The sequence below is a fragment of the Scyliorhinus torazame genome, chromosome 12, assembly GCF_047496885.1.
Source record: "Scyliorhinus torazame isolate Kashiwa2021f chromosome 12, sScyTor2.1, whole genome shotgun sequence".
Lineage (NCBI taxonomy): Eukaryota > Metazoa > Chordata > Chondrichthyes > Carcharhiniformes > Scyliorhinidae > Scyliorhinus > Scyliorhinus torazame.
Window position 1 is genome coordinate 48,908,948 of NC_092718.1, and position 27,749 is coordinate 48,936,696.

Here is a 27,749-nt window from a genome sequence, read left to right on the forward strand (position 1 = left end):
GACATGAAGTTGCCAGCGGATCTACCTTTGTGTAGGTAGATCGTAAAGCTTATCATAAATTGAAGAAATGAAGAAGGCCAGTTCTCCTTATCCTGACCAGCATGTCTGCCTCAACCAACCCAACAAAATACAATGTAACTAATCATTTGTGGTGTTGTTGGTGGAACCATCCCGCCATCCTCTACACCTCACCCTATTGCAACCTTACACTTATGATTTACTCCTTTCGGCTACCCAGGAGATGCAACCTGACCAGCAGTGGAAGAGCAGTAAGAAGATAGTGAGGATTTTTTGATTTGATTTATTATTGTCACATGTATTAGTGTACAGTGAAAAGTATTGTTTCTTGCATGCTGTACAAACAATGCATACCGTACATAGGGAAGGAAGGAGAGACTGCAGAATATAATGTTACAGTTATAGCAAGGTGTAGAGAAAAGATCAACTTAATGCGAGGTAGGTCCATTCAAAAGTCTGATGGCAATAGGGAAGAAGCTGTTCTTGACTCGGTTGGTACGTGACCTCAAACTTTGGTATCTTTTTCCTGTTGGAAGAAGGTGGAAGAGAGTATGTCCGGGGTGCGTGGGGTCCTTAATTATGCTGGCTGCCTTTCTGAGGCAGTGGGGATTATAGATAGAGTCAATGGATGGGAGGCTGATTTGCGTGATGGATTGGGCTACATTCACGACCTTTTGTAGTTTCCTGCGGTCTTGGGCAGAGCAGGCTCCATACCAAGCTGTGATACAACCAGAAAGAATGCTTTCTATGGTGCATCTGTAGACGTTGGTGAGGGTCGTAGCTGACATGCCACATTTTCTTAGTCTTCTGAGAAAGTAGAGTCATTGGTGGGCTTTCTTAACTATAGTGTCGGCATGGAGGGACCAGGACAGGCTGTTGGTGATCTGGACACCTAAAAACTTGAAGCTCTCGACCCTTTCTACTTTGTTCCCATTGATGTAGACAGGGGCATGTTCTCCACTACGCTTCCAGAAGTCAATGACAATCTCCTTCGTTTTGTTGACATTGAGGGAGAGATTATTGTTGTTGCACCAGTTCACCAGATTCTCTATCATTCCTATACTCTGTCTCGTCATTGTTTGAAATCCGACCCACTATGGTGGTGTCATCAGCAAATTTGAAAATCGAGTTGGAGGGGAATTTGGCCACACAGTCATAGGTATATAAGGAGTATAGTAGGGGGCTGAGGACACAGCCTTGTGGGGCACCAGTGTTGAGGATGATCGTGGAGGAGGTGTTGTTGCCTATCTTTACTGATTGTGGCCTGTGAGTTAGAAAGTTCAGGATCCAGTCGCAGAGGGAGGAGCCGAGGCCAAGGCCATGGAGTTTGGAGATGAGTTTTGTAGGACTGATGGTGTTGAAGGCTGAGCTGTAGTCGATAAATAGGAGTCTGACGTAGGTGTCTTTGTTATCTAGGTGTTCCAGGGTAGAGTGCAGGGCCATGGAGATGGCGTCTGCTGTGGACCTGTTGCCGCGGTAGACGAACTGTAGTGGATCAAGGCAATCCGGGAGGCTGGAGTTGATTCGTGCCATGACTAACCTTTCGAAGCACTTCATGAAGATGGATGTCAGAGCCACTGGACGATAGTCATTAAGGCACGCTGCTTGACTTTCTTTTGGTACAGGGATGATGGTCGTCTTCTTGAAGCAGATAGGGACCTCAGATTGATGTACAGGGAGGTTGAAGATGTCTGCGAATACCCCCGCCAGCTGATCCGCGCAAAACCTGAGTGCTCGTTCGGGTCCCCCATCCGGGCCAGTGGCTTTCCATGGGTTGACCTTCGAGAAGGCTGCTCCAACGTCTGCAGTGGTGATCTCAGATACAAGTTCATCCACGGCTTTTGGGGTGGAGGGCTTGCTCTCGCTGACCTCTTGCTCAAAGCGGGCATAGAATGCATTGAGCTCATCAGGGAGGGTGCGTTGGAGCCGACGATTTTACATGCCTTCATCTTGTAGCCCGTTATGTCTTGCAGACCTTGCCATAGACGACGGGGATCTGTGTGGCTAGCCTGGGACTCAAGCTTGGTCCGGTACTGTCTTTTGGCATCTTTGATGGATTTCTTTAGATCATATCTGGCTTTCTTGTAGAGGTCAGAGTCGCCTGACTTGAACGCCTCAGACCTAGACTTCAGCAAGCAGTGGATATCCCTGTTCATCCAGGGTTTCCGGTTGGGAAACATGCGGATTTGCTTCTTTGGCACACAGTCTTCTACACACTTATTAATAAAGTCAGTTACTGTAGTGGCGTACTCGTGCAGGCTGTTCACAGAGTTTTTAATTACTGACCAGTCCACTGACTCGAAGCAGTCCCGTAGGAGATCATCCGATTCCTCAGACCAACAATGTACAACTTTCTTTGACGGATACTCCCGCTTCAGTTTTTGCTTATAAGCGGGAGCAGGAGCACAGCCTTGTGGTCAGATTTGCCAAAGTGTGGGCGGGTGATAGAGCGGTAGGCATGTTTGATATTTGTGTAGGATGTTTAGGCCTCTGGTGGAACAGGTGACGTGTTGGTGGTAACTTGGTTGTACGCTCTAGAGTTTGGCCTGATTGAAGTCCCCAGCTACAATGACCAAGGCCTTGGGATGTTTTGTTTCAAGGCTATTTGTGGTGGTGAATATTTAGTCCGGTGCGATTTTCAAGTTCGCATGGGGTGGGATGTTAACTGCCGTCAGGATAACGGAGCTGAACTCCCGTGGAAGGTGGTAGAGGCGGCATTTTAGCGTCAGGAATTCTAGGTTCGGGGAGCAGAAACCCGCCAGTGTTGCCATGTCTAGGCACCAGGAGGCGTTGATTGGGAGGCAGACCCTACCTCCCCTTGTCTTGCCTGAGGCCGCCGTATGGTCCATTCAGTGGATTGAGAAGCCCTCTGGTTGTAGGGCACAGTCTGGTGAAGCAGGAGTGAGCCATGTCTCCGTGAAACAGAGCACACAGCAGTCCCTTAGTTCTCTTTGAAAAGTGGTCTGGCTTTAAGTTCGTCTAGCTTATTTTCTAGAGATTGGACATTAGCTCGGAGTAGGCTAGGCAGAGGGGCTTTGGGGCCACGTTGTTTCACCCTGAAGAAGCACCATTGCTCAATGTCACACTCGCAGCCACCATGTCGGATATGGATGCTGTGCATAACTGGTTGTCTTTTGAGGAAAGGTTAGACAGACTGGACATGTTTCCACTGGAGTTTAGAAGAGTGAGGGTGACCCGATTAAAATATATAAGATCCTGAATGGTTTCGGCAAGGTGGATGTGGAAAGGAGGTTTCCTCTTGTGGGTGATTCCAGAACTTACGGGGCACTGTTTTAAAATTAGGGGTCACGTTTTTAGGATAGAGATGAGGAGAATTTATTTTTCTCTCAGAGAGTTGTGTGACTCTGCTACTCTGCCTCAGAAGGCAGTGGAGGTATGGTAATTGAATATTTTTAAGGCATGCGAGCGAGACTGAACATGTGAATGTGGAAGATTGAACGTGTCCGCATGTGGGAGTGAACACGCGTGTGAGCGAGAGTGAACATGTGCACGGCTAGAGTGAACGTATCCATGTGAGAGAGTGAACGTGTCCGCATGAGAGAATGAATGTATCCGCGTGAGAGAGTGAATGTATCCACGTGCGAGAGTGAATATATCAGCCTGAGCGAATGAACGTGTCCGCGTGAGAGTGAGCGTATCTGCGTGTGAGAGCGAACGTGTCCGCATACGAGAGTGAATGTGTCCGCATGAGAGTGTGAACATGGGCAGCACGGTAGCACAGTGATTAGCACTGTTGCTTCACAGCACCAGGGACCCGGGTTCGATTCCCAGCTTGGGTTGCTGTCTGTGCGGAGTCTGCAAGTTCTTCCCGTGTTTGCGTGGGTTTCCTCTGGGCGCTCTGGTTTCCTCCCATAAGTCCCGAAAGACGTGTTTGTTAGGTGAATTGCACATTCTGAGTTCTCCCTCAGTGTACCTGAACAGGCGGCGTAGTGCAGCAACTAGGGGCTTTTCACAGTAACTTCATTGCAGTGTTAATATATGATGTGGAGATGCCGGCGTTGGACTGATGTGGGCACAGTAAAAAGTCTTACAACAGCAGGTTAAAGTCCAAAAGGTATGTTTGGAGTCATTAGCTTTCGGAGCGCAGCTCACCTGATGAAGGAGCTGCGCCCTGAAAGCTACCGACTCCATACAGACCTGTTAGACTTTAACCTGGTGTTGTAAGATTTCTTACCGTGTTCATGGGCGGGATTCTCCGAGCCTCCACTCCAAAATCACGGCCGGCGCGGGGGGCGGAGAATGAGCGTTGATGCCGAAAACCCACGCGACGCCACTCGCACGATTCACCGGTCCGCGTGAATCGCCGTGAATGTCGAGCACCCCCCCGCGTTTCACCGAAGAAAACTGGCCGAGTTCCCGACGGCGTGGTTCTAACCACGATTTGCCTGTCGGGAACGGTCAGCGGCGGCTGCGGCCGCCCTGGTGGGGCGGGGGGGTGGGGGGGGGAGGGGGGGCGGGGGGTTCCCTCACCGGGGGGGGCCTCATGGACGGCCAGGCTAGCGATCGGGGGCCACCGATTTGCGGGCGCACGCGATCACGGGGGGGCCTATATTGTCGGGGCTGCTCCGCGTTGTGAGTCCGCCATGTTGCGCGGAACGGCCGCCAAAGGCTGCCAGCGTGCGCATGCCCGGACTCCCGACCGGTAGTGCAGGGCCTCGTATCGACTTTCTTCAAGAAAGTCCAGAGTGAAACGCCCGCATTTTGATGCTAGAGTGGGGACATAGCTCTATTATTGGAGAATCCTGTCCAATGTAAGCCTTCTTGTGACACTAATAAAGATTATTATTATGATAGATATGAGTCTTGTTGCCAAGCAAATCAAAGGTTATGGTGGTTGATGGGAATGTAGAAATAGAAACCCAAACAGATCATCCATTATCTTATCGAATGGAAGAGCTGGCTTAAGGGAATGTATGGCCTATTTCTGCTCCTATCTAATATGTACTTAGAGGATGGCAGGGAAGCACAATCTGCATGTGATGGAACAAAGGGCATAGGTGGCAATGACAGGGCGAGGATCAGGAAAACATGTGTGACACCTGTCAAATGGAGAGGTCACACACGTCTTCAGAGACTCAGGTCAGGACCTTTACGGTGCAGTTGACAGAAGAATGACGATGGTCATGCACAACAAAGTGTGGTGCATTGACAGAACTGCCAGGAAGCCTGTAGTCAATGTCGAAGAGCTTGCCACTTTCTCTGTATGGATGTTACGCACATGTGTATGAATTGCTCACTTAAAATTATCAGCCACGTGGTCAGTAGATCGCGTTGTCACCCCACAGCCACCCTTTCGTTTGCCATGGTGGTTTAAATGAAGCTGGTCCAGCGGGCTGTTAAAAAAATGAAGGCAGTTTTAAAAATCATTTATGGGATGTGGGTATCGCCAGCTAGACTAGCATTCATTGCCCATCCCTAGTTGCCTTAAGAAAGTGGCGGTGAGCTGCCTTCTTGAACCGCTGCAGTCCCTCAGTTGTAGATACATCAACAGTGCTGTCAGGGAGGAGTTCCAGCATTTTTACCCAGCGACAGTGAAGGAATGCTGATACATTTCCAAATCAGGATGCTGAGCGACTTGGAGGGGAACCTCCAGGTCGTGGTTTTCCCATGTATCTGCTGCTCTCATCCTTCTGGATGGTACTGGTCTTGTTTTTGGAAGGTGCTGCCGAAGGAACCATGATGCGTTCCTGCAGTGCATCTTGTAGATGGTATACACGGCTGCCATTGTTCATCAGCGGGGGAGGAATTGAATGTTTGTGGAAGCAGTAGCAATCAAGTGGGCTGCTTTGTCCTGGATGGTATCATTCTTCTTGAGTGTTGTTGGAGCTGCTCTCATCCAAACAAGTGGTGAGCATTCCATTACACTCCTGACTTGAGCCTTGTAGATGGATGCCAGAGCTCCAGGTGAACCAGGAGGCAGAGGTGAGTGCAGTGGTTATCACTCAGGAGAAGTTTCTGGGGAAACTGAAAGGTCTGAAGGTGGATAAATTACCTGGACCGGATGGACTACACCCCAGGGTTTTAAAGGAGATAGCGGAGGAGATTGTGGATGCATTGGTGGTGATCTTTCAGGAATCACTGAAGACAGGAAGGGTCCCAGAGGACTGAAAAGTGGCTAATGTAACACCCCTGTTTAAGAAGGGTGGGAGGCAGAAGATGGGAAATTATAGGCCGGTTAGCCTGACTTCAGTCATTGGTAAGACTTTAGAGTCCATTATTAAAGATTAAATCACGGAGTACTTGGAAGTGCATGATAAAATAGGACTGAGTCAGCATGGCTTCGTCAAGGGGAGGTCATGTCTGACAAATCTGTTAGAGTTCTTTGAGGAAGTAACAAGGAAGTTAGACAAAGGAGAATCAGTGAACGTGATTTATTTAGATTTCCAGAAGGTCTTTGACAAGGTGCCGCATCGGAGACTGTTAAATAAGTTAAGAGCCTATGGTGTTCTGGCATGGATAGAGGATTGGCTGACTGGAAGAAGGCAGAGATCGGGATAAAGGGGTCATTTTCAAGATGGCAGTCGGTGACTAGTGGTGTGCCTCAGGGGTCTGTGCTGGGTCACAACTTTTGACAATATACATTAATGATCTGGAAGAAGGAACTGCAGGCATTGCTGCTAGGTTTGCAGATGATACAAATATCTGTTGAGGGACAGGTAGTATAGAGGAAACAGGCGGGCTGCAGAAGGACTTGGACAGGCTAGGAGAGTGGGCAAAGAAGTGCCAGATGGAATACAATGTGGAAAAGTGTGAGATTATGCACTTTGGAAGGATAAATAGAGGCATAGCCTATTTTCTAAATGGGGAAAGGCTTAGGAAATCAGAAGAACAAAGGGACTTGTGAGTCCTTGTTCACGATTCTCTTAAGGTTAACGTGCAGGTTCAGTCAGCAGTTAGGAAGGCAAATGCAATGATAGCATTCATGTCGAGAGGGCTAGAATACAAGACCAGGGATGTATTTCTGAGGCTGTATAAGGCTCTGGTCAGATCCCATTTGGAGTATTGTGAGCAGTTGGGCCCTGTGTCTAAGGAAGGATGTGCTGACCTTGGAAAGGGTCCAGAGGAGGTTCACAAGAGCGATCCCTGGAATTAAGAGCTTGTCGTATAAGGAACAGTTGAGGACTCAGGGTCTATACTCGTTGGAGTTTAGAAGGATGAGAGGGAATCTTCTTAAAACTTACAGGATACTGCAAGGCCTGGATAGAATGGACGTGGAGAGGATATTTCCACTTGTAGGAAAAACTAGAAGCTGAAGACACAATCTCAGACGAAAGGGATGATCCTTTAAAACAGAGATGAGGAGGAATTTCTTCAGACAGAGGGTGGTGAATCTGTGGAACTCTTTGCCTCAGAAGGCTGTGGAAGCCAAATCACTGAGTGTCTTTAAGACAGGGATAGATAGGTTCTTGATTAATAAGGGGATCAGGGGTTATGGGGAGAAGGCAGAAGGGGATGAGAAAAATATCGGCCATGATTGAATGGTGGAGCCAACTCGATGGGCTGAGTGGCCTAATTCTGCTCCTGTGTCTTATGGTCTTATGGACACTACCCAGAGGAACTCCTGGAGATGATTTTTTTTTTAACAAACAATTTTATTGAGGTATTTTAGGCATATAGAAAAAGTGACATTGTACAGTACAAAAAAAAGGAGTTAAGACTCAAATTACAAATTAAACATAGTGCAAACCACGGCTCTGTTCACGCATGGACCTGCCTCAATATCCCCGATTCTACTCTACTCTACCCTTGCACCCCCCCCCCCATGCTGACGCTTACTCCTCTGCGAAGAGGTCAATAAATGGCTGACACCTTCGGGCAAACTCTAGTAGCGAACCTCTCAAGGCGAACTTGACTTTCTCTAGGCTAAAAAAGCTCGCCATGACCGATAGCCATACCTCAGCCCTCGGGGGCTTTGAGTTCCTCCATGCTAACAGTATTCGTCGCCGGGCTACCAGGGAAGCAAAGGCCAGAACGTCGGCTTCTCTCTCTTCCTGGACTCCCGGGTCCTCCAAAACCCCAAAGATTGCCACCTCCGGGCTCATTACCACCCCAGTTTTCAATACCCAGGACATGACATCTGCGAATCCCTGCCAATACCCCCTGAGTTTAGGCAGAACATGTGTCCATGGTTAGCCGGCCCTCCGGCGCATCTAGCACACTTGTCCTCCAGCCCGAAGAATCTGATCATCCGGGCCACCATCATGTGGGCCCGGTGCACGACCTTAAACTGGATCAGGCTGAGCCTGGCACATGTTGCGGTCGTGTTTACTCTGCTCAGGGCTTCTGCCCAAATACCGTCCTCCAGATCCCCCCCCCCCCCGAGCTCCTCCTCCCACTTAAGCTTCAGGTCCTCAGTCTGCGTATCCTCAGCACCCATTAGTTCCTTGTAGATGTCTGAAACTCTACCCTCTCCCACCTCTCCCCTAGAAACTGCCCTGTCCTGCCTCCCCTTCGGCGGGGGACGTGGGAAGGACGGCACCATCTGCGTACAAAATCCCTCACCTGCAAGTATCTAAAGTCGTTCCCTCTTGCCAGCCCAAATTTCTCCTCCAGCGCCCTCATGCTCGGAAAGCTCCCTTCCAGAAACAGGTCCCCCATCCTCACAATCTCCGCCCTCCTCCACAGTCGATACCCCCCCCCGTCCATGTTCCCCGGGGCAAATCGGTGGTTGCCGCAGATTGGGGTCCACACCGATGCTCTTACCTCCCCTGCATGCCTCCTCCACTGGCCCCAGATCCGAAGAGCCGCCACTACTATCGGGCTGGTTGAGTACCGTGCCGGCGGAAGCGGCAGAGGTGCCGTGACCAGGGCTGTTAAACTAGTGCCCCTGCACGAAGCAGCCTCCATCCACTCCCAAACCGACCCCGCACCCACCATCCATTTCCTTATCATCGCTATGTTGGCCGCCCAGTAATAGTTGCTGAAGTTCGGCAACGCCAGCCCTCCTTCTCCTCTGTTCCTTTCAAGCATCACCCTCTTCACCCAGGGGGACTTCCCTGCCCAAATCCCAGAATAATTTTATTCAGCCTCTTAAAGAAAGACCGCGGGATAAAGAAGGGGAGACACTGAAAAACAAACAAGAATGGCGGGAGAATCGCCATCTTAAAAGTCTGCACCCTCCCCGCCAATGACAGCGGGAGCGCATCCCACCTCCAGACCTCCTCCCTCAGTCTTTCCACTAGTCGGGACAGGTTGAGCTTATGCAACCTGCCCCAGTCCCGTGCCGCCTGAATCCCCAAATATCGGAAACTCTCCCCCACCAGCCTGAACGGCAACCCCTTCAGCCTACTCCCCTCCCCCCTCGCCTGAATTACAAACAACTCGCTTAGCCATGTTCAGTTTGTATCCGGAGAACCGGCCAAATTCCCTCAGGGTTGCCATAATACCGTCTATCCCACCATTGGGTCCGATACATATAACAGCAGATCATCCACGTATAACGAGACTCTATGTTCCACTCCCCCCTGGACCAGCCCTTTCCAGCCCCTAGAAGCTCTCAGTGCAATTACCAGTGGCTCTATGGCCAGCGCAAATAGCAGTGGGAAGAGAGGACAGCCCTGTCTTGTCCCACGGTGCAGTCTAAAGTATTCCAATGTCATCCTGTTCGTCCTTACTTGCCTCCAGGGCCTGATGCAATAGCCTAACCCAGCCGATGAACCCTGCCCCGTACTTGAACCGTCCTAGTACCTCCCACAGATAATCCCACTCGACCAGGTCAAAAGGCTTTTCAGCATCTATGGCTACCACTATCTCTATGTCCCTACTCTCCGGGGACATCATAATCACGTTGAGCAACCTTCTTATGTTGGCCACAAGCTGCCTCCAGTTTACAAACCCGGTTTGGTCCTCTACAATTACATCTGGGACACAATCCTCAATTCTGGTCGCCAAAACGTTGGCCAGTAACTTGGCGTCTACGTTGATCAAAGAGATCGGCCTGTATGACCCACAAGCCTCCGGGTCCTTATCCCGTTTCAGAATGAGCGAGATGGTGGCCTGCGACATCGTTGGGGGTAAACTCCCTCTGTCTCTTGCCTCGTTAAAGACCCTGACCAGTGCCAGCCCCACTATCCCGGCAAATATTTTGTAAAACTCCACCGGATACCCGTCCGGCCCCGGGACTTTACCTGACTGCATGACCATCAGGTCCCCCAATACCTTTTTGATCCTGACCAGGGCTCCCAGTCCATCCACCAACCCCCTCCCCACTCTTGGGAAGGTCAGTCCGTCCAGGAATCGCCTCATCCCCCCGGTCCCCTGGGTGGTTCCGAAGTGTACATCTTCCTATAAAAGTCCCTAAAGACCTTGTTCAGCCCTGCTGGATCACCCACTAGATTACCTTCCCCATCCACTACCCTCCCTATTTCCCTGGCCGCTTCCCTCTTCCTCAGTTGCTGCGCAAGCATTCTACTGGCCTTCTCCCCATGCTCATAAATCACGCCTTTTACCTTTCTAAGCTGTTCTACAGCCTTGCCTGTAATCAGCACCCCAAATTCGGCCTGCAGCCTCTGTCGTTTCCTACGTAACTTTGGTTTCGGCGATTCCGCATAACCCCTGTCCGTAGAATTTCCTTAATCAGTCGGTCCCTATCTGTTCTGTCCCTGTACGCCCGGATTGAAATCAGCTCCCCTCCCACCACAGCCTTCAGTGCCTCCCAGAGCACTGCTGCTGAGACTTCTTCAGTATCGTTCACCTGCAGATAATTCTGCATGCATTTCCTCAGCCTCTCAAACACCGCCTCGTCCGCGAGTAATCCAACTTCCAGCCTCCATGGTGGGCGCTGAAAGCTGTCCTAACAAAACTGCAGGTCTACCCAGTGCGGAGCATGGTCCGATATGGCAATTGCCGAATATTCTGCCCCCACCATTCCGGCCAGCAGATCCCTACTCACAACAAAGTAGTCAATTCGGGAATACACCTTGTGGACGTGGGAGTAGTATGAGAACTCCCTCGCCGTCGGCCGGCTAAATCTCCACGGATCTGCTCCCCCCATTTGCTCCATGAACCTTTGCCATCTCAGTTCCTTTGCCATCGCTGGCAACCTGCCCGTTCTTGAGCATGACCGGTCCAGGCTCAGGTCCAGGACTGTATTAAAGTCCCCGCCCATGATCAACTTACACGAGTCCAAGTCGGGGATCTTCCCTAGCATCCTCCTAATAAAATGCACATCGTCCCAATTAGGGGCATACACACTGACCAGGACTACTCTCACCCCTTCGAGCTTTCCCCTCACCATAACGAACCTGCCACCCCCATCCACGACTGTGCACTCCGCCTCAAGTTGTACCCTTTTATAATCAGGATCGCAACCCCCCTCGTCTTAGAATCCAGCCCCGAATGAAACACCTGACTGACCCAGCCCTTTCTTAACCTAACCTGGTCTGCCACTTTCAGGTGCGTCTCCTGCAACAAGACTATGTCCGCCTTCAGAACCTGCAGATGTGCAAAAACACGCGTCCTCTTCACTGGCCCGTTTAACCCTCTAACATTCCAGGTGATCAGTCTGGTTGGGGGGCACTTCGCACCCCCCCTCCCCCTTTGCCGATCAGCCATCCCCAGCCATGTGTCACGCTTCCTCTGGCCCGCCTCCTGGCCCGCTCCACCCATGACCTCCTCACTGTTGCCATGCCAAGTTTCCTTCCCCGTCAGCAGAACAACTCCCCTCCCCTCCCCCCCTAGCAACACCATCCTATCACCTAACACCTGCTCCAATCTAACTATATGGACACCCCCCACCTTGGCTCCCGTTAACTAGCTGCACTCAGCTAGCCTGGGGCTCCCACCCATTGTTCCCAGTCACTCCTCCCCCCCACCCCTCCACACCATTTCCCCAGATCAGCCCTACTTAAGCAAACACTCGATACAAGTCATAAACAACCCCCACAATAGCACAATTCAAGTTAAACAAGAAAATAAAGAGATCCGAAATAACAGGTACTTTTCAGTCCTTCCCATACAGACACAGAAAAAGATAGCACAAAGTTCCCCTGAAGCATCCATTTTAACCCAACCCTTTTAACTGTTTTTTAAATTAATTTCCCCCAGCCAAACTCCAACTAAGCAAAGAGCCCAAACAGGAAACATTCAAGTAAACTACACAAAAGGCACGCAAAAACAATCAAAAAAAAAGATACATCCCAAAACGGGAGAGACACCACATATACTTAAAAGCTCTAACATGAGTCCAAACGTCCTCAGTTCAGGGCCAGTCCTTGCTTCTTAACGAAGTCCATTGCCTCTTCAGGGGTGGGATTCTCAGACCCCCCGCCGGGTCGGAGAATCGCCGGGGGCTGGCGTGAATCCCACCCCCGCTGGTTGCCGAATTCTTCGGCACTGGATATTCGGCGGGGGTGGGAATCGCGCCGCGCCAGTTAGTGGCCCCCCCCTCGGCGATTCTCCGGCCCGCGATGGGCCGAAGTCCCGTTGCTGGAATGCCTGTCGCATCGGCGAGAATCAAACCACCTCTCTTACCGGCGGGACAAGGCGGCGCGGGCAGGCTCCGGGGTCCTGGGGGGGGTGCGGGCTGATCTGGCCCCGGGGGGTGCCCCCACGGTGGCCTGGCCCGCGATCGGGGCCCACCGATCCGTGGGCGGGCCTGTGCCTTGGGGGCACTCTTATCCTTCCGCCTTCGCCATGGTCTCCACTGCGCATGCGCGGGGATGCCGTGAGCGGCCGCTGACGCTCCCGCGCATGCGCCGCACGGCAAAGTCATTTCCGCGCCAGCTGGCGGGGCAACAAAGGCCTTTCCCGCCAGCTGGCGGGGCGGAAATCAGTCCGGCGCGGGCCTAGCCCCTCAAGGTGAGGGCCCGGCCCCCCAAGATGCAGAGAATTCCGCACCTTTGGGGCAGCGCGATGCCGGACTGATTCGCGCCGTTTCTGGCGCCGGTCGGCAGATATCGCGCCGATTGCGGAGAATCCCGCCCCAGGTTCCTCTAAATAGTGGTGCTGACCCTTATACGTAACCCACAGTCGCGCCGGAAAAAGCAGCCCGAATTTCACCTTGTTTTTATACAGTATCTCCTGCACCTGCTTGTAGCCTCCCCTCCTCCTGGCCACCTCCGCACTCAAATCTTGGTACACACGCAGGGTGGTATTGTCCCAAATACAGCTTTGTGTGCTCTTTGCCCAGTGCAGCACCCGTTTCTTGTCCAGGGACCTGTGAAAGCGTACCACCATCGCCCGTGGGGGATCCCCTCATCGCGGCTGCCTCACCTGCACCCTGTGTGCCCTGTCCACCACAGGCGGACGCGGGAACACCTCATTCCCCAGCAACTTCTGAAACATACCCTCCACATATGAGGCAGCGTCTAGCCCCTCTGACCCCTCCGGGAGGCCCACGATTCTCACGTTCTGCTGGCGAGATCTGTTGTCCAGGTCCTCCAGCCTTTCCAGAAACACTTTTTGCTGGTCTCTCAGCCTCCAAATCTTCACATCCGTCACCGTCTGAAAATCAGCCTGCTCCTCCACTGACTTCTCCAACTGCTGGAGCTTCTCAGCCTGATCATCCAGCCTTTTTCCCATCTGATCAATCGACTTCTGAAGCGGCTCCAAGGTGTCACGCTTCAGAGCCAAAAAGCCCTCCTGCATAGCCTGCAGCAGCTGCTCCATTGTGGGCTGGGCTGTCGGCTCCTTGCTCTGAACACCAGCCATGCTGGTCTCTCTCACAGCCTCCACTGTGCCCTTACTCAACCACTTCTTCTGCTGTTTACGGTCCCTCCGGCTTCTTAGGTCCATACAATTCTGTATGGGTCCTGTGCCTGAGTACTATTGCTTTCCAGTTCCGTGCTCAAAAGCGCAAAAAAGTCAGGGGAAAAGGTCCAAAAGTCCGACCAAAACGTGAGCCACCAAATGTGCGACCTATTCCCTCATAGCCACCACCAGAAATCCCAACTCCTGGAGATGATTGACCAACCACCATAACCATCTTTCTTTGTGCCAGATATGACTCCAACCAGCGGGGAGTTTTCCCCCTGATTCCCATTGACTCCAGTTTAGCTATGGCTCTTTGATGCCATACTCAGTCAAATGCTGCCTTGATGTCAAGTGCAATTACTCTCACCTCAACTCTGGCATTCAGCTTTTTTGTCCATGTTTGTACCAAGGCTGTAATAAGTTCAGGAGCAGAGTGACCCTTGTGGAAACCAAACTGCGCATCCATGAACAGATTATTGCTAAGTAAGTGCTGCTTAATAGCACTGTTGATGCCCCCTTTCATCACTTTACTGGTAGTCAAGGGATGAGCCAGGTTGGATTTCTCCTGTGTTTTGTGTACAGAACATACCAGGGTAATTTTCCACATTGCCAGGTGGATGCCCATGTTGTAGCTGCCAGGATGCTGGACATTGTCCACATGTTTCTCTGGACTCTGAGGGAATGGAGCCCTTTTCAGTTCCAATATATGGCAGAGTTGACATGTGCTGCCCACAAGTGATATGTGTGCAGTACATGGTACCCTGCACCATGTGCAAACCTGGCAAAGCCACATGCTTACTCTGCCTGCCTCCACATGGGAAGAGAGAATACAATGTTGTTAGCTTTCACTGAGTAGCTGATTTCAGTGAGGGCAATAGTAGACATCAGGGACGGGATTCTCCGTAAACTGGCGCGATGTCTGGGACCCGGCGCCAAAAACGGCAGGAATCACTCCGGCGCCGGGTCCCCCCAAACAACGCAAATTCTCTGGCCCCGAATGGGCTAGCAGCGGCGTGACGCCATTCGCGATGGCGTCACCTGATGATGCTGCATGGCGTGACGGCTCAAAAGACGCCCCCCCCCACCCCGGAAGACTCGATAATATGGCCACCCGCCGTGCAGCCCCGAGGTTCCAGGACCACGACGTCGAGGCGCTCCTGGACGCAGTGGAGGAGAGGAGGGAGTCCCTGTACCCTGGACACGGCCGCAGGGTCGCCCCACGCCTCAGCCGGCGTCTGTGGAGGGAGGTGGCAGAGGCCGTCAGCGCTGCGTCTCTGACAACACGGACAGACACCCAGTGCCACAAGAAGGTGAACGACCTCGTCAGGGCAGCCAGTGTGAGTCCCACCCTCCCTGCCCGATGTGCGGCACACCCCCAGGTGAAACCAACCCGAACGTCTAGCCCCTCTGACCCCTCCGGGAGGCCCACGATTCTCACGTTCTGCTGGCGAGATCTGTTGTCCAGGTCCTCCAGCCTTTCCAGAAACACTTTTTGCTGGTCTCTCAGCCTCCAAATCTTCACATCCGTCACCGTCTGAAAATCAGCCTGCTCCTCCACTGACTTCTCCAACTGCTGGAGCTTCTCAGCCTGATCATCCAGCCTTTTTCCCATCTGATCAATCGACTTCTGAAGCGGCTCCAAGTTGTCACGCTTCAGAGCCAAAAAGCCCTCCTGCATAGCCTGCAGCAGCTGCTCCATTGTGGGCTGGGCTGTCGGCTCCTTGCTCTGAACACCAGCCATGCTGGTCTCTCTCACAGCCTCCACTGTGCCCTTACTCGACCACTTCTTCTGCTGTTTACAGTCCCTCCGGCTTCTTAGGTCCATACAATTCTGTATGGGTCCTGTGCCTGAGTACTATTGCTTTCCAGTTCCGTGCTCAAAAGCGCAAAAAAGTCAGGGGAAAAGGTCCAAAAGTCCGACCAAAACGTGAGCCACCAAATGTGCGACCTATTCACTCATAGCCGCCACCAGAAGTCCCAACTCCTGGAGATGGTGGCATGCGGCGCCCGCAGGATGCCCCAGGGCGACCACGGGATACAGAGAGACCCGGACCCTCTGGCACGTGACGCCCGCAGGATGCCCCACGGGGACCACGGGAGACGGAGAGACCTGGAGCAATAGGGAGACGGCGCCCCCGTCTCGTGCGGGTGTGGCGACGCAGGCGTGTGCCACCCAGCGACGAGGGGGGCATCCACAAGCCCCCGTCGCAGCCGAGCCACAAAACCACTACCCATGACACCCCTACCCAGGATTCCCCTACCAACGACACCCCTACCCAGGACACCACTACCCAGGACAGCCCTACCCACACGACACCCCTACCCAGGACACCCCTACCCAGGACACCCCTACCCAGGACACCCCTACCCAGGACACCCCTACCCAGGACACCCCTACCCAGGAGACCCCTACCCAGGACACCCCTACCCAGGAAGACGAAATACCGGACAGTGACACAGAGCGGATGGGTGGAGACGAACCGCCACCCCAAAGTACCATGGACTCAGAGTCGGATGATGCGCACGACACAACGCCACTGCTGTCTCCAACACCCTCCACCATCGCAGAGACACTCACCTCGGTTGTGCACTTTAGTGATGAGGCATCTGGTACACTCACTGGTGCGCACAACACAGCCGTCCCGGTACAGGTGGAGGTAGGAGCAGCAGAGGGGCCGGGGGGTCAGAGGGCATCCTGGCGCAAGTGAACATCTGCCGCCCAGATGGATCCCGGGTTTCTGGAGTTACCACACCCACCATTTGAACATCTCAACCCTCCCCAAAGACTAAAGGCACAACATTGAGGGCTGAAGGGCCTGTTCTGTGCTGTACTGTTCTATAGCCCCGATGCAAAACCACCGAACCTGGGACGAGCGAAGAGGGTGACGGTCGGCTTGCAGCGGCTGCAGTCGCAGGTGGAAGAGTGCACCCGTGTCCAGGAGCTGGGAGTGGTGCCGGTCATGCGTGCCACCCAGGCCAACACCGCATGGGTGGCGCCCGCGGTGGAGGCAATGGGTGCGATGGTGTCAGACATGGGGAGCAGTATGCGAGGCCTGGGGCTTTCCGTGCAGACGGCGTCTGTGGCCCAGGACATGGCTGCCCTCTCACAGGAGGCCATGAGCCAGCGCCAGCGGCAGATGGCAGAGGCGCTCAACACCGTGGTCCTGTCTCAGCAGGCCATGGCCCAGTCTCAGCAGGCAATGGCCCAATCCCTGCAGGCCATGGCTCAGTCTCAGCAGGCCATCGCTGATGGCATCGGCGCCATTGCCCATGTGCTAGCCGGCATCGCACAGTCACAGACAGGGATGGCCAACTCCCTGAGCTCCATGCCTGCAAACCTGCAGACCCTTGTCGATACCAGCACGGGCCTCCAGGACTAGCAGCGCCAGGTGTCAGAGGGGCGTCGGATGGCCGGTCCATTCGCACCCCCGACCCATGTAGAGGCCTGGGGGCCTTTGGGCACCCCGAGGGAGGAGGGGTTGCTGGCGCCCGTCCCTGGTCCGCCTGTAGGGGAGGTCCAGGAACACTGCAGCACCTCGGACTCCCGCCTTCTCTCTCAGGTGCATCGGGTGGGCAACGGGCAGGACAGGCTGGCAGCTTGCCATCCCAGTCGCCCGTGCCGCAGCCTGTCCCATCTAGGCCAGGACGCCCCAGAAAACGGCCTGAGTCAGAGGGCAGGAATCGCAGGAGTCCACCTCCAGCTCTGCTGTACTGTCTGGGGAACCACCTAGGCGTAGTCAAAGCGCACGTAAGGCCAAACAATTAGACACTGAGTAAGTTGGCACGGGTGCAGGGCACAGACGAGTTTTAGGGGCTAGGGCACGTGTATGCACTGTTTGTTATTAAAATCACTTGAACACCTACAGAGGTTGCCTTTGTGCTCTGTCCGAAGCATGCGGGGGTGTCATGTACGTTGAGCGCCAGTGTGTGTGTGTATGAGGGGTGGTCTTACGTCGGCCTCAGGTGAGTTTGCCCCCTTCCCCCTGGGCCGCCCTCACCATCCCCCCGGGCAGAGGACGGGACCGTGCAGTGCAGTGTCACAGCCGCATGCAGGGATGGTCCGGGTGGATGGTGGTGCTGTGGCCATGGGTCAGACATAGTCCAACGATGTGGAGCCAGGAGCTCATTGCAGAGTGGATTGTCATCATCCTCCATGGCCTGCAATAGACACGTGTCCACCGGCACCCGTGAGAGCCCGGCCGTCGTGCCGCAGGTGGATCTGCAATGGAGGGCTGGTGTGCATGCGGGTGGGGTGGGTTTTGTGTGGGGGGGGGAGGGGGAGGGTGCTGGGTGCATGGATGGGTGGGGGGGGAAGGGTATTCGGGTGTTGCCATGGTGTGCGATATGTGGCCATACTCGCCGATTCCCACGTCCCCTAGTCAGTGAAGCGGGCGGCTATCAGCCTGTCCCGTGCCCGCTGGCCCAGCCGGTAATGGTGGACAGCCACCCGCCCATGTCTAGCCCACCTGCCCTGACCATTGCCCCCATCCCCCTCATCTGGGGAGAACTGCGCCTCTTCCTGCTGCTCCTCCACTCCGCCCTCCTCTGCCTGCGGAACATCGCCCCTCTGCTGGGCTATGTTGTGCAGGACGCAGCACACCACAATGATGCGGCCGACCCTATCTGACGGATACTGGAGGGCGCCCCCAGAGAGGTCCAGGCACCTGAAACACATTTTTAGCAGGCCAAAGCACCTCTCTATCACTCCCCTTGTCGCTGCATGGGCATCATTGTAGCGGTTCTCCGCGTCATTCTGTGGCCTCCGTATAGGCGTCATCAGTCACGACCGCAACGGGTAACCCCTGTCGCCCAGCAACCAGCCCCTCAGCCGGGGATGGCGTCCCTCGTACATGCCGGGGATGTAAGACCGCGACAACACGTATGAGTCATGTACACTTCCCGGGTACCGGGCGCAGACGTGCAGGAAGATCATGCGGTGATCACAGACCACCTGGATGTTCATGGAATAGGTCCCCATCCTATTGGTGAACACGGCCCTGTTATCTGCAGCTGGCCGCACGGTGACGTGCATCCCATCAATCGCGCCCTGGACCATGGGAAACCCGGCCACGGCAGAGAAGCCCACGGCCCAGGCATCCTGGCTGGCCCGGTCCACAGGGAAACGGATGTAGCGGTCCGCAATGGCATATAGGTCCACTGCCCGGATGCACCGGTGCACCGATGTCTGCGAGATGCCGGACAGGTCCCCACCTGGCGTCTGCTATGACCCCGTGGCATAAAAGTTCAGAGCCACCGTAACCTTGACGGACACGGGGAGAGGGTGTCCCCCCACCCAGTGCCACGCGGTGCCAGGTGTGCCAGCAGGTGGCAGATGTGTGCCACAGTTTCCCGGCTCATCCAGAGTTTCCTCCTTCATTCCCGGTCCGTGAGGTCCTGGTACGACAGCCGGGGCCGGTACACACGGGACCTCCTCGGGTGCCTCCGTTGCAGTGGCGCCGCGACGTCCTCCTCCCCCTCCTCGAGTTCCTCCTCCACTACGTGCTCCCCCTGCTCCTCCTCCTCGCCCTGTCGGGCGGGTGTCCCTCCAGCCTGGGCGGCTGCCACCTGCCCCTCTGCGGCATGCTCCTCTGTGGCACACTCCTTCTCCTCCAGGGCAACATGGAGAATAGCGGCTGCCACCACGGTGGCCAACATCGCTGGCTGATCAGAAAACATGACGGCTTGCGGGGGGAGGGGGGGGGAAACGACGACATGTCATCATTGCCCTCACCCCCCTCCCCCCAGCCAGGTGGCATGGGCTGCATGGGCGCGACTGTTGGAGGATGGCACCTGGCCAGGCGGACAAACTCCCTTGCCCTCGCACTCCCCTCCCCGGCACTCACACCCCCGTCCCCGGCACTCAACCCCCCCCGTCCCCCGCACTCACCCCCCCTTCCCCGGCATTCACCACCCCGTCCCCGGCACTCACCCCCCCCCCCCGTCCCCGGCACTCACCCCCCCCCGTCCCCGGCACTCACCCCCCCTTCCCCGGCATTCACCACCCCCCCCCCGGCACTCACCCCCCCCCCCCCCGGCACTCATCCCCCCTTCCCCGGCATTCACCACCCCGTCCCCGGCACTCACCCCCCCCCCCGTCCCCGGCACTCACCCCCCCCCGTCCCCGGCACTCACCCCCCCTTCCCCGGCATTCACCACCCCGTCCCCGGCACTCACCCCCCCCCCCCCCCGTCCCCGGCACTCATCCCCCCTTACCTGGCACTCATCCCCCCCGTCCCCCCGTCCCCCTCGCCGGCACTCACCCGTCCCCATCCCCGGCACTCATACCCCGTCCCCAGCACTCACCCGCCTGTCCCCGGCACTCACCCCCCCCCCGTCCCCCCCGTCCCCAGCACTCACCCCCCCATACCCAGCACTCACCCCCCAATACCCAGCACTCACCCCCCCATACCCGGCACTCATCCCCCCGTAACCGACACTCATCCTCCCCGTCCCCGGCACTCACCCCCCCTTACCCGGCACTCATCCTCCCCGTCCCCCTCACCGGTACCCGCCCCCTCCGTCCCCGGCACTCACCCCCGGCACTCACCCCCCCGTCCCCGGCACTCACCCCCCCCCCCCGCCACTCACCCCCCCCCGTCCCCGGTACTCACCCCCCCCGTCCCCGGCACTCACCCCCCCCGTCCCCGGCACTCACCCCCCCCCGTCCCCGGCACTCAGCCCCCCCCGTCACCAGCACTCACCCCCCCCCCATACCCGGCACTCATCCCCCCGTAACCGGCACTCATCCCCCCGTAACCGGCACTCATCCCCCCTTACCCGGCACTCATCCTCCCCGTCCCCCTCACCGGTACTCACCCCCTCCGTCCCCGGCACTCACCCCCCCCCGTCCCCCCCGTCCCCAGCACTCACCCCCCCCCGTCCCCGGCACTCACCCTCCCCCCCCCCCGTCCCCGGCACTCACCTCCCCGTCCCCGGCACTCACCCCCCCCCCGGCCCCGGCACCCAACCCCCCCGTCCCCGGCAATCACCCCCCCCCCCCCGTCCCCAGCAATCATCCCCCTCGTCCCCCTCGCTGGCACCCCCCCCCCGTTCCCCGGCACTCCCCCGAAACCCCACTGCGGCCACGTCATCACCTCTCCTGCGCCCACCCCCCAGGCCGTGACCTACCTCCACACTGGACGTCGTCAACCATCAGCACTGGTTGACGCCATTAAAAAGGTGTTTTGATTTACGCCGACGTGACCCGTGGCCCCTGACATTCTCCGAGGCGGGCGGCGCGATTGACGCCCCGTCGACTTTTCACCCTGCGGAGAATTCGGCGAGCGGCGGGGGCAGGATTTACCCCCCCCCCCCCGAGCTTCTTTTCACCCTTCGGAGAATCCCACCCCTGATTGCAAGATGTTGGAAATATCTCTAATTCCAGCGTGGTTGGAGCCAGATGTAGAAAAGTTAATTGCCGCATTTGCCTTCACAGAGAGTGGCAATGCAGTCAGTCCGCACCTGCTCTAACTTTGCAGCTGTGATGGCAGTTTGATGCAGATTTTAGTGAGAATGCCCAAATTGAAGTGCAGATATCTTACACACTGTTGCTCACTAAGGTTCCTGTCAGAGAATTACTCCCTGAGCGACCAGTGCAGACATAGCTTCTGCTGAGAGCCACTCTTTCACTCCTTCTCCACCTCATCCCTCTTCTCACATCTTGTCTTGCTCTATGTGGCTCGTGTTCATTCTCCAAGCTATTCTATATTCCTACTATGCACCCGTGTATGGGAGCAACAGCTTTGTGCAGCCTGATTGCAGCAGGAACTCCTTTAACACAAGCCACACCACTAACTTATGCAATTTTAAGCAACTATACAAAGCACCAACTCCTTGTAGAATCATAGCAACAGCCACAAGAATTCAATCAGCAACTAACCTGTATGTAGTTGATGATTCCTTTAAATCGTGTTCCTTATTTCTGCTGAGCTTATGTTCAGCTGTGTGAGATTAAGAGATGGCATTAGCTGGAGTGTCACGTTCCAAAATGGCTGCATGGCATCAAATCAATGTTGCAAGCTGATTGACATCATCATCTTCCTGCTCTGCATATCTCCGGTGGCCATTCACTGTGCGCATGCTAATTGGCTTCACCAATATGGTATCTGGCATGATTTTACCCCAAAAAGCATGCATGCACTCTGCGGATGTCATCTTTAAGCTCTAAGGGCACATGTTACCCCAATTTGTCGTCCCAAGTGTTCTGTTTTCACATTTTTGTTCAAAGAGAGGCCTTCCCTTTCAAAAGACATCGACATAATACACTGGAACATAGATTGAGGATAAGCTGCAATGATGGAGACTCTGGTGAATGAGTGCCATTGTCTGGTAGTAAAGAGTACTTGGGTCACTGGATTGCGAAATGGAAGGATATTAAGGCCTCCCCTAATTGGCTATTGAGTAAAAGGACATTCTCAGTTTATTACAGTAACAGGTTTTAATTTTGGTACAGCTTCTTCTGTGTTATTGGGAAGGAGTGGAAATTGTACCTCTCTAATATTTCATGTGGTGTACAATATTCTTTGCTGTTTTGTCAAAATAGTGCAAGCTTCAATCTATACATTGTATCAGAACGTATTATAAAGTAGACTTGACTAAGCATCTCTGAAATATGTATTTTGTCAACATAAGGAGAACTAAGAATTCAGCACTATTCTCCAGAAAAAAAAGGCAAAATGATATTGTTTTGCTTTTAGAGAGTGTCCAGTCAGGTTTTTTAAACCGCACCCACACGCAAAATCAACACGGACAAAATCAACACGGACAAAATCAACACGGACAAAATCAACACGGACTTTAAGTTACATAAATCCCTCACATACTTCCAAATTCTCCTTTTGGAAATCTTACCCGTTGGAAGTAATTTGTCAAATTTATTAGCAAAATAAATAAAGTATCAACACTATATTGAAATACTGCCAGTAATTGCAGTCGACAAATTGACCACGGGGAACAGGAGAGGATCAGTTTTTTTTAATGTCAAATGAATGATGAATAGCAATCGAACACAGGTCAATAGCCATATCACACACTCCTTTCTGACAATTTGATTTGTGGTTTTCTAACGCTGTGTCACTTAACTTCATCAAGTGTCATGTTGTTTACAATTTTGAAGATTATGGGGGAGAAGCATTTTAAACAACTTGGATAATCTTACCAAGATTAGATCATTGACCACTTCACTCGAAAATTCCTGGAAAATCCCTGCAAAAAATAATGCCTGTTTATATTTTCATTTCTATAGATATTTCAAAGATGGACATTAAACAGCAGTTTAACATTCCGCGGCACTCAGAAACGTCTTTAATATAGAAACTCTCCAAAGGCTCTTTGAAAAAAAGGATAGCAGGTAGATGACAACCAAGTAAAAACAGAAAATATTCAGAAACCTCAACAGGCCTGGCAGAATCTGTGGAGAGTCAAACAGAGGTCGAGATTTATCCCAAAAATTGATGTGTCATTCTGGGCAAGTTTGGTGGGGTGTTTCCCGTTGGCTTTTTGAATGAGATCCAGATCAGTATTCACCCACATTTAGTCGGGTTTTTTGGGCCTTGGGGGAGTTGTTCCTGGTCCAGCCCACACTTCGAATTTTTTACTGCAGTGGGCAGCTGAACTCGCCAGCAAAACCGGCTCCTCAGAGATCAGGGTGCTGTTTTCAAACGGTGCCCCAATCTCTAAGTGAGCTTACGGGTTGCCACACACCCCACACACAGGCAATGCCACCCACATGCCCCAACGTGGGCATTACCCCCAAGTGAGGAAACCCTTCTCTGGGGTTACTGAGGGCCCCCTTTAAAAGCCCCCACCACGCCCCTTTTTGGGCCCCCATCCATTTCCGGATCCTCGCATCACCCCCCCCCCCTCCCTCAACCTTCATGGCCATGGTCCCACTCAAGTCTCGACCCTTGGAATTCCCATCCTGGCGTCCGGGCACTGTGGCACTGCCAACCTGGCATCTGGGAAGTGCCTGTGGCACCCTAGCCATGCCTGGGTGCTGGGGGAGTGCCCAGGGAATGCCAGGGTACTACCTTCAGGGAGTGCCAGGGTACTACCTTGCCCTGTCCCCGACCACCGGGGAGCTCAAATGGCCTCGGAGACCTCCCGAGTTGCCATCACATCTAGTCCATGTTTATAGAAACCAGTACTATCAACGCCCAATTGAGGCCTCACAGGCATGGCTGGTGACTCTGGGTGAATACAGAATCCACATATCTACCAGCGAGGTGGTGATCCAAATCGCAATAGGCACAATGAATCGAGTGACTTGCGATCGGCCTGACGCCCAGCACAAAGCTTGATTTGGGCCTCTACTACGATTTTGGATCTCCTTAGCAAATTAAACTGAAGGATGGCGAAAATAACAGCGCAAAGAAAAAAGGAAGCCTAAATTAAAGGGGGTGGACTCAAATCCAAATTAGTTTAGGAAAGAGAAGTAAAGAAAAGGAAAGAACTATTGGATGAAGAGCGAGAAAAGATAAAAGAAAAGTTTAAAAAAAACAAGTTTACACTTTTTAAAATCTCCAACAATAATTTAAACCTCAATGAACGAAACTCCACATATGTAGTAGTTAATATTCAATGCAGGTAAGGTTGACTTGCATTTTTTAACCCATGTCACATCACTAAGAGGGTACTTAGATTGGAATGGACATGGCTTATCTTTCCGTGGTGAGTTTAGTATATCTACCTGCAAATACAGCAACTTCATTTCATTCATTGTATGTCTCTGGTGAGGCAATAAGCGAGATAAACCTTTTAGATGTGTAGCCACCTGGGTTGGCCACTTCCTGACTTAAAATGGAGATCCGCTAAGAATGCAGGGAAATTCAGCCAATGCAGGAAAAACAAGCAGGTGCAAAGTTTCCTGTGTATTAGAACTTGCAGGAACCCAGACAGCACTGAAACTAACAACCATCTACATATCGATGAGCGATCCTCGGGAACAATTGGAAACAGTTAAGGTAAACAAAGCCGAGCCAGACTCCTCGGCCCCAGCAGGAGCCAAGACAAAGGAAGGCCAATGGACACTTAGGAACCGCCCAGCGATCAGGGAACAGCTCCAGTATTGGAGAAATCGATCCAAGTGATCAGAACTTAGTCCAATCACTTGGAACCAGGTACCGGGTCCACCCCGAATGGTGCGAAGCCCCTGGGGACTATAAAACAGAGTCCCCAAGTTCAACTCGTCCTTCTTGGCAGGGTCTCTCAGCAGCTCGAAACAACCTTTGACAGTGACCTGCCTAGTAGCTGCACCAACCAAGTAAGTCTCCAGTCAACGCACGCTACGAGATAGGCACGCCTGGCTACCAGTCTATACCAGCTTTGACGTCTGCAGACTCAGAATCGAACGAAAGGCTATTTGTTCCCCTGACCTGGTGGGCCAGTTCCAAAGCTAAGTATAGGCCTTTTAGTGTTAGAGATAGTCTAGTAAGTAGAGTTTTACGCATGAGTAGTGATTGACCGTGTATAATAAATGTGTTTTGATTTGGAACGTACTAACTGGTGTATTGAGTTATTGATCAGCACTTGAACCTCGTGGTGGTATCATAAAGATACCTGGCGACTCTGGAGCAAAGGTTATAAAACAGAGCAAATTAAGTAAAGACACAACGAGCAACATTTACGAGCCAACCAAAAGTTAGCAACAGATGCTAATGGCAGAACAGTACAAGTCAGACACCATCTCTTGGATATTTGACCATGCACCTGTCCCCCATCTGAAGTTGTACTATTTGCACATAAATAACGACAAGTGCTGTCAACCTCACCTTTATATTGACAGGAAAACCAGAGTCATATATTTGTACTTGGGATGTGGGAAACACTAGCAAGGGGTTGTTTATTGGCTATCCCTGCTTACTTTGAGGGCAATGTGAATCAAGAATGTAGTGTGAGCTGATGTTACATGAAGGCCACTCTCCACGTGGCATTTGCAAGCCCATTCTTATCTTATAACATGAGAACAGATTTTATGAATATTTTTCTGGTACATGGCAATAATTTCCAATCTTATGGGATTATGAACGCACAACCTTTGGGTTAATAATCCAGTACCATAATCCTGAGGCTGCCACATGATGGGTCATATGAAGAAACTAAAAGCAGACGCTGAAGGTTTCTTGGCTGCTTATTTTTTCCATAATATCGATATGATTTTTCCCTATATTCCCCACTCTGTTTTACCTTTTCCTTGCCAGTTATCATTTCCCATCTAAGAGTGCAGAAAAGTAACTTGCTCCCAGGTTTCACAGTGATGCTATTGCTCCAAGTTAAACAAATCTGATATAGTGTCAGAGAGAGAACTATCACCAAATTTGCTGGCAATTTGAGATGTGCATTAGAATTCCAAGAACATTTCATTATCTAATGAAATAGCAACTTTCATTTATATAGCACCTTTAACAATGTAAGAGCATCGAAAGGTGCTTCACAGGGTTTTTGTCAGATATATTTTTTGCCGAGTTACATTACGAGGGATTAGGACAGGTAAACAAAAGTTTGGACAAAGAGATAGAGGCCGGGATTCTCCATTTTGGAGCCTAAGTGCTCCAGCCAGCGAAGAATTGGGATTGGTCTCCACTGGCACTAGGCGCGGCACCCAGGCCAGAGTCTCAATCCTTAACCATGAAGATTTATGCATGGTAGAGAGCTCACCCGGTTCCATTGCGATTCCGGTGTCGGGCCACCATATTGAGCGGGTGGCCCGATCATAAAGTCCAGCGGCAGGTCCCTCTTCTCAAACAATGGAAATCCGGACCACCCTGCTGACAATGAGGAGCATCCTCCCCACCCCGATGAGAATAATGAGCCACCTCCCCCCACACCATGCTCACATGAGTTTGACCCAATTCCCTGCAGCAACCCTCCAGCTCCCCCCCTCATCAGCCACCCCATCAAACCCCCTTCATGCGCCACCTTCAGTCTTCACTCCCTGGCATTTCCAAAGGTGCACTGCCCCCTAGCACCATGGTATCTCCACCCTGACAGTGAAACCATGGACCACAAGGGGAAGTCAAGAAGATCAGGACACCGATAATGTACCCTGCTGCTCGCAACACTTGAAAAGGCTTCCGATACCTTTCAATTGCTTGCGATTGACAGATTAACGGTTCAGACAGCTGCTTGATGAATTGTTTATGTATCTTTCTCTTCATGCTTGAATGCATCTCAAGTACCCTGCTTTGATGCTAACCACAATGTTTATAAACACTCTTCCTCTGATTGACAACTCCTCAACACATCAAAGGAATTAAATGCTTTCTGCTATAAAGAGGAAGTGAAACCATTTAGCCTTTTGAAGTGTTGTGGGCTTTCAAGGAAGCCTCTGACACTTGTGATAGTGGCTGTTTCAAAGGCTTTTGTCTTAGGGAGCAGATGTTAGGAAAGGAAAATTGTGTAAAGGTGACCATGAAACTACAGATGAAGGAGCAGTGCTCCGAAAGCTAGTGATTCGAAACAAACCTGTTGGACTTTAATCTGATGTTATAAGACTTCTTACTATGAAGCTGCAGGGTTGAGGGCGGCAAGGTGGCGCTGAGGACCCGGATTCGATCCTGACCCCAGGTCACCGCCGCGTGGAGTTTGCACATTCTCCCCGTATCTGCGTGGGTCTCCCCCCACAACCCAAAGATGTGCAGTTTAGGTGGATTGGCTCCACTAAATTGCTCCTTAATTGGTGAACAATAATTGGGTACTCTAAATTTTTTTAAAAGCTCCAGGGTTGGAAAAAATCATATCTAGTTCACTAATTTCCTTTAGGGAAGCAAATTTGCCTTCTTCTCTGTTCTATATGTGACTCCGGACCCACTGAAACATGGCTGACTCTTAATGGCCCTCAGATCAACAAGCCAGTCAGTTTTATTCAAGAAGGTGTCTCACCCCCACCTTTCCCATGGAAATGATAGTGACATTCACAGCAATGCCCACATCCCGCAAGTGAAGAAAAAATATATTCCCCCAGTGCAATTAGGGAGGAAGTTTGACGATTTTGGCTCAGTAACAATAAAGGAATAGCAATA

General features: G+C 52.8%; 1 long non-coding RNA gene across 3 annotated transcripts in view; it reads right to left on the reverse strand.

The window, feature by feature from the left end:
• The window catches only part of LOC140387170 (uncharacterized), a 62,453-nt gene that overhangs the window by 20,273 nt on the left and 14,431 nt on the right, over window positions 1-27,749 (reverse strand). For 2 of the 3 annotated variants that reach the window (XR_011933758.1, XR_011933757.1), the window contains exons 2-3: window positions 22,889-22,935; window positions 21,611-21,671 (exon numbers count right to left, since the gene is read on the reverse strand). This is a non-coding gene — a long non-coding RNA (uncharacterized lncRNA). The remainder of the gene's footprint in view (window positions 1-21,610; window positions 21,672-22,888; window positions 22,936-27,749) is intronic. The other variant, XR_011933759.1, reaches the window with a different exon arrangement.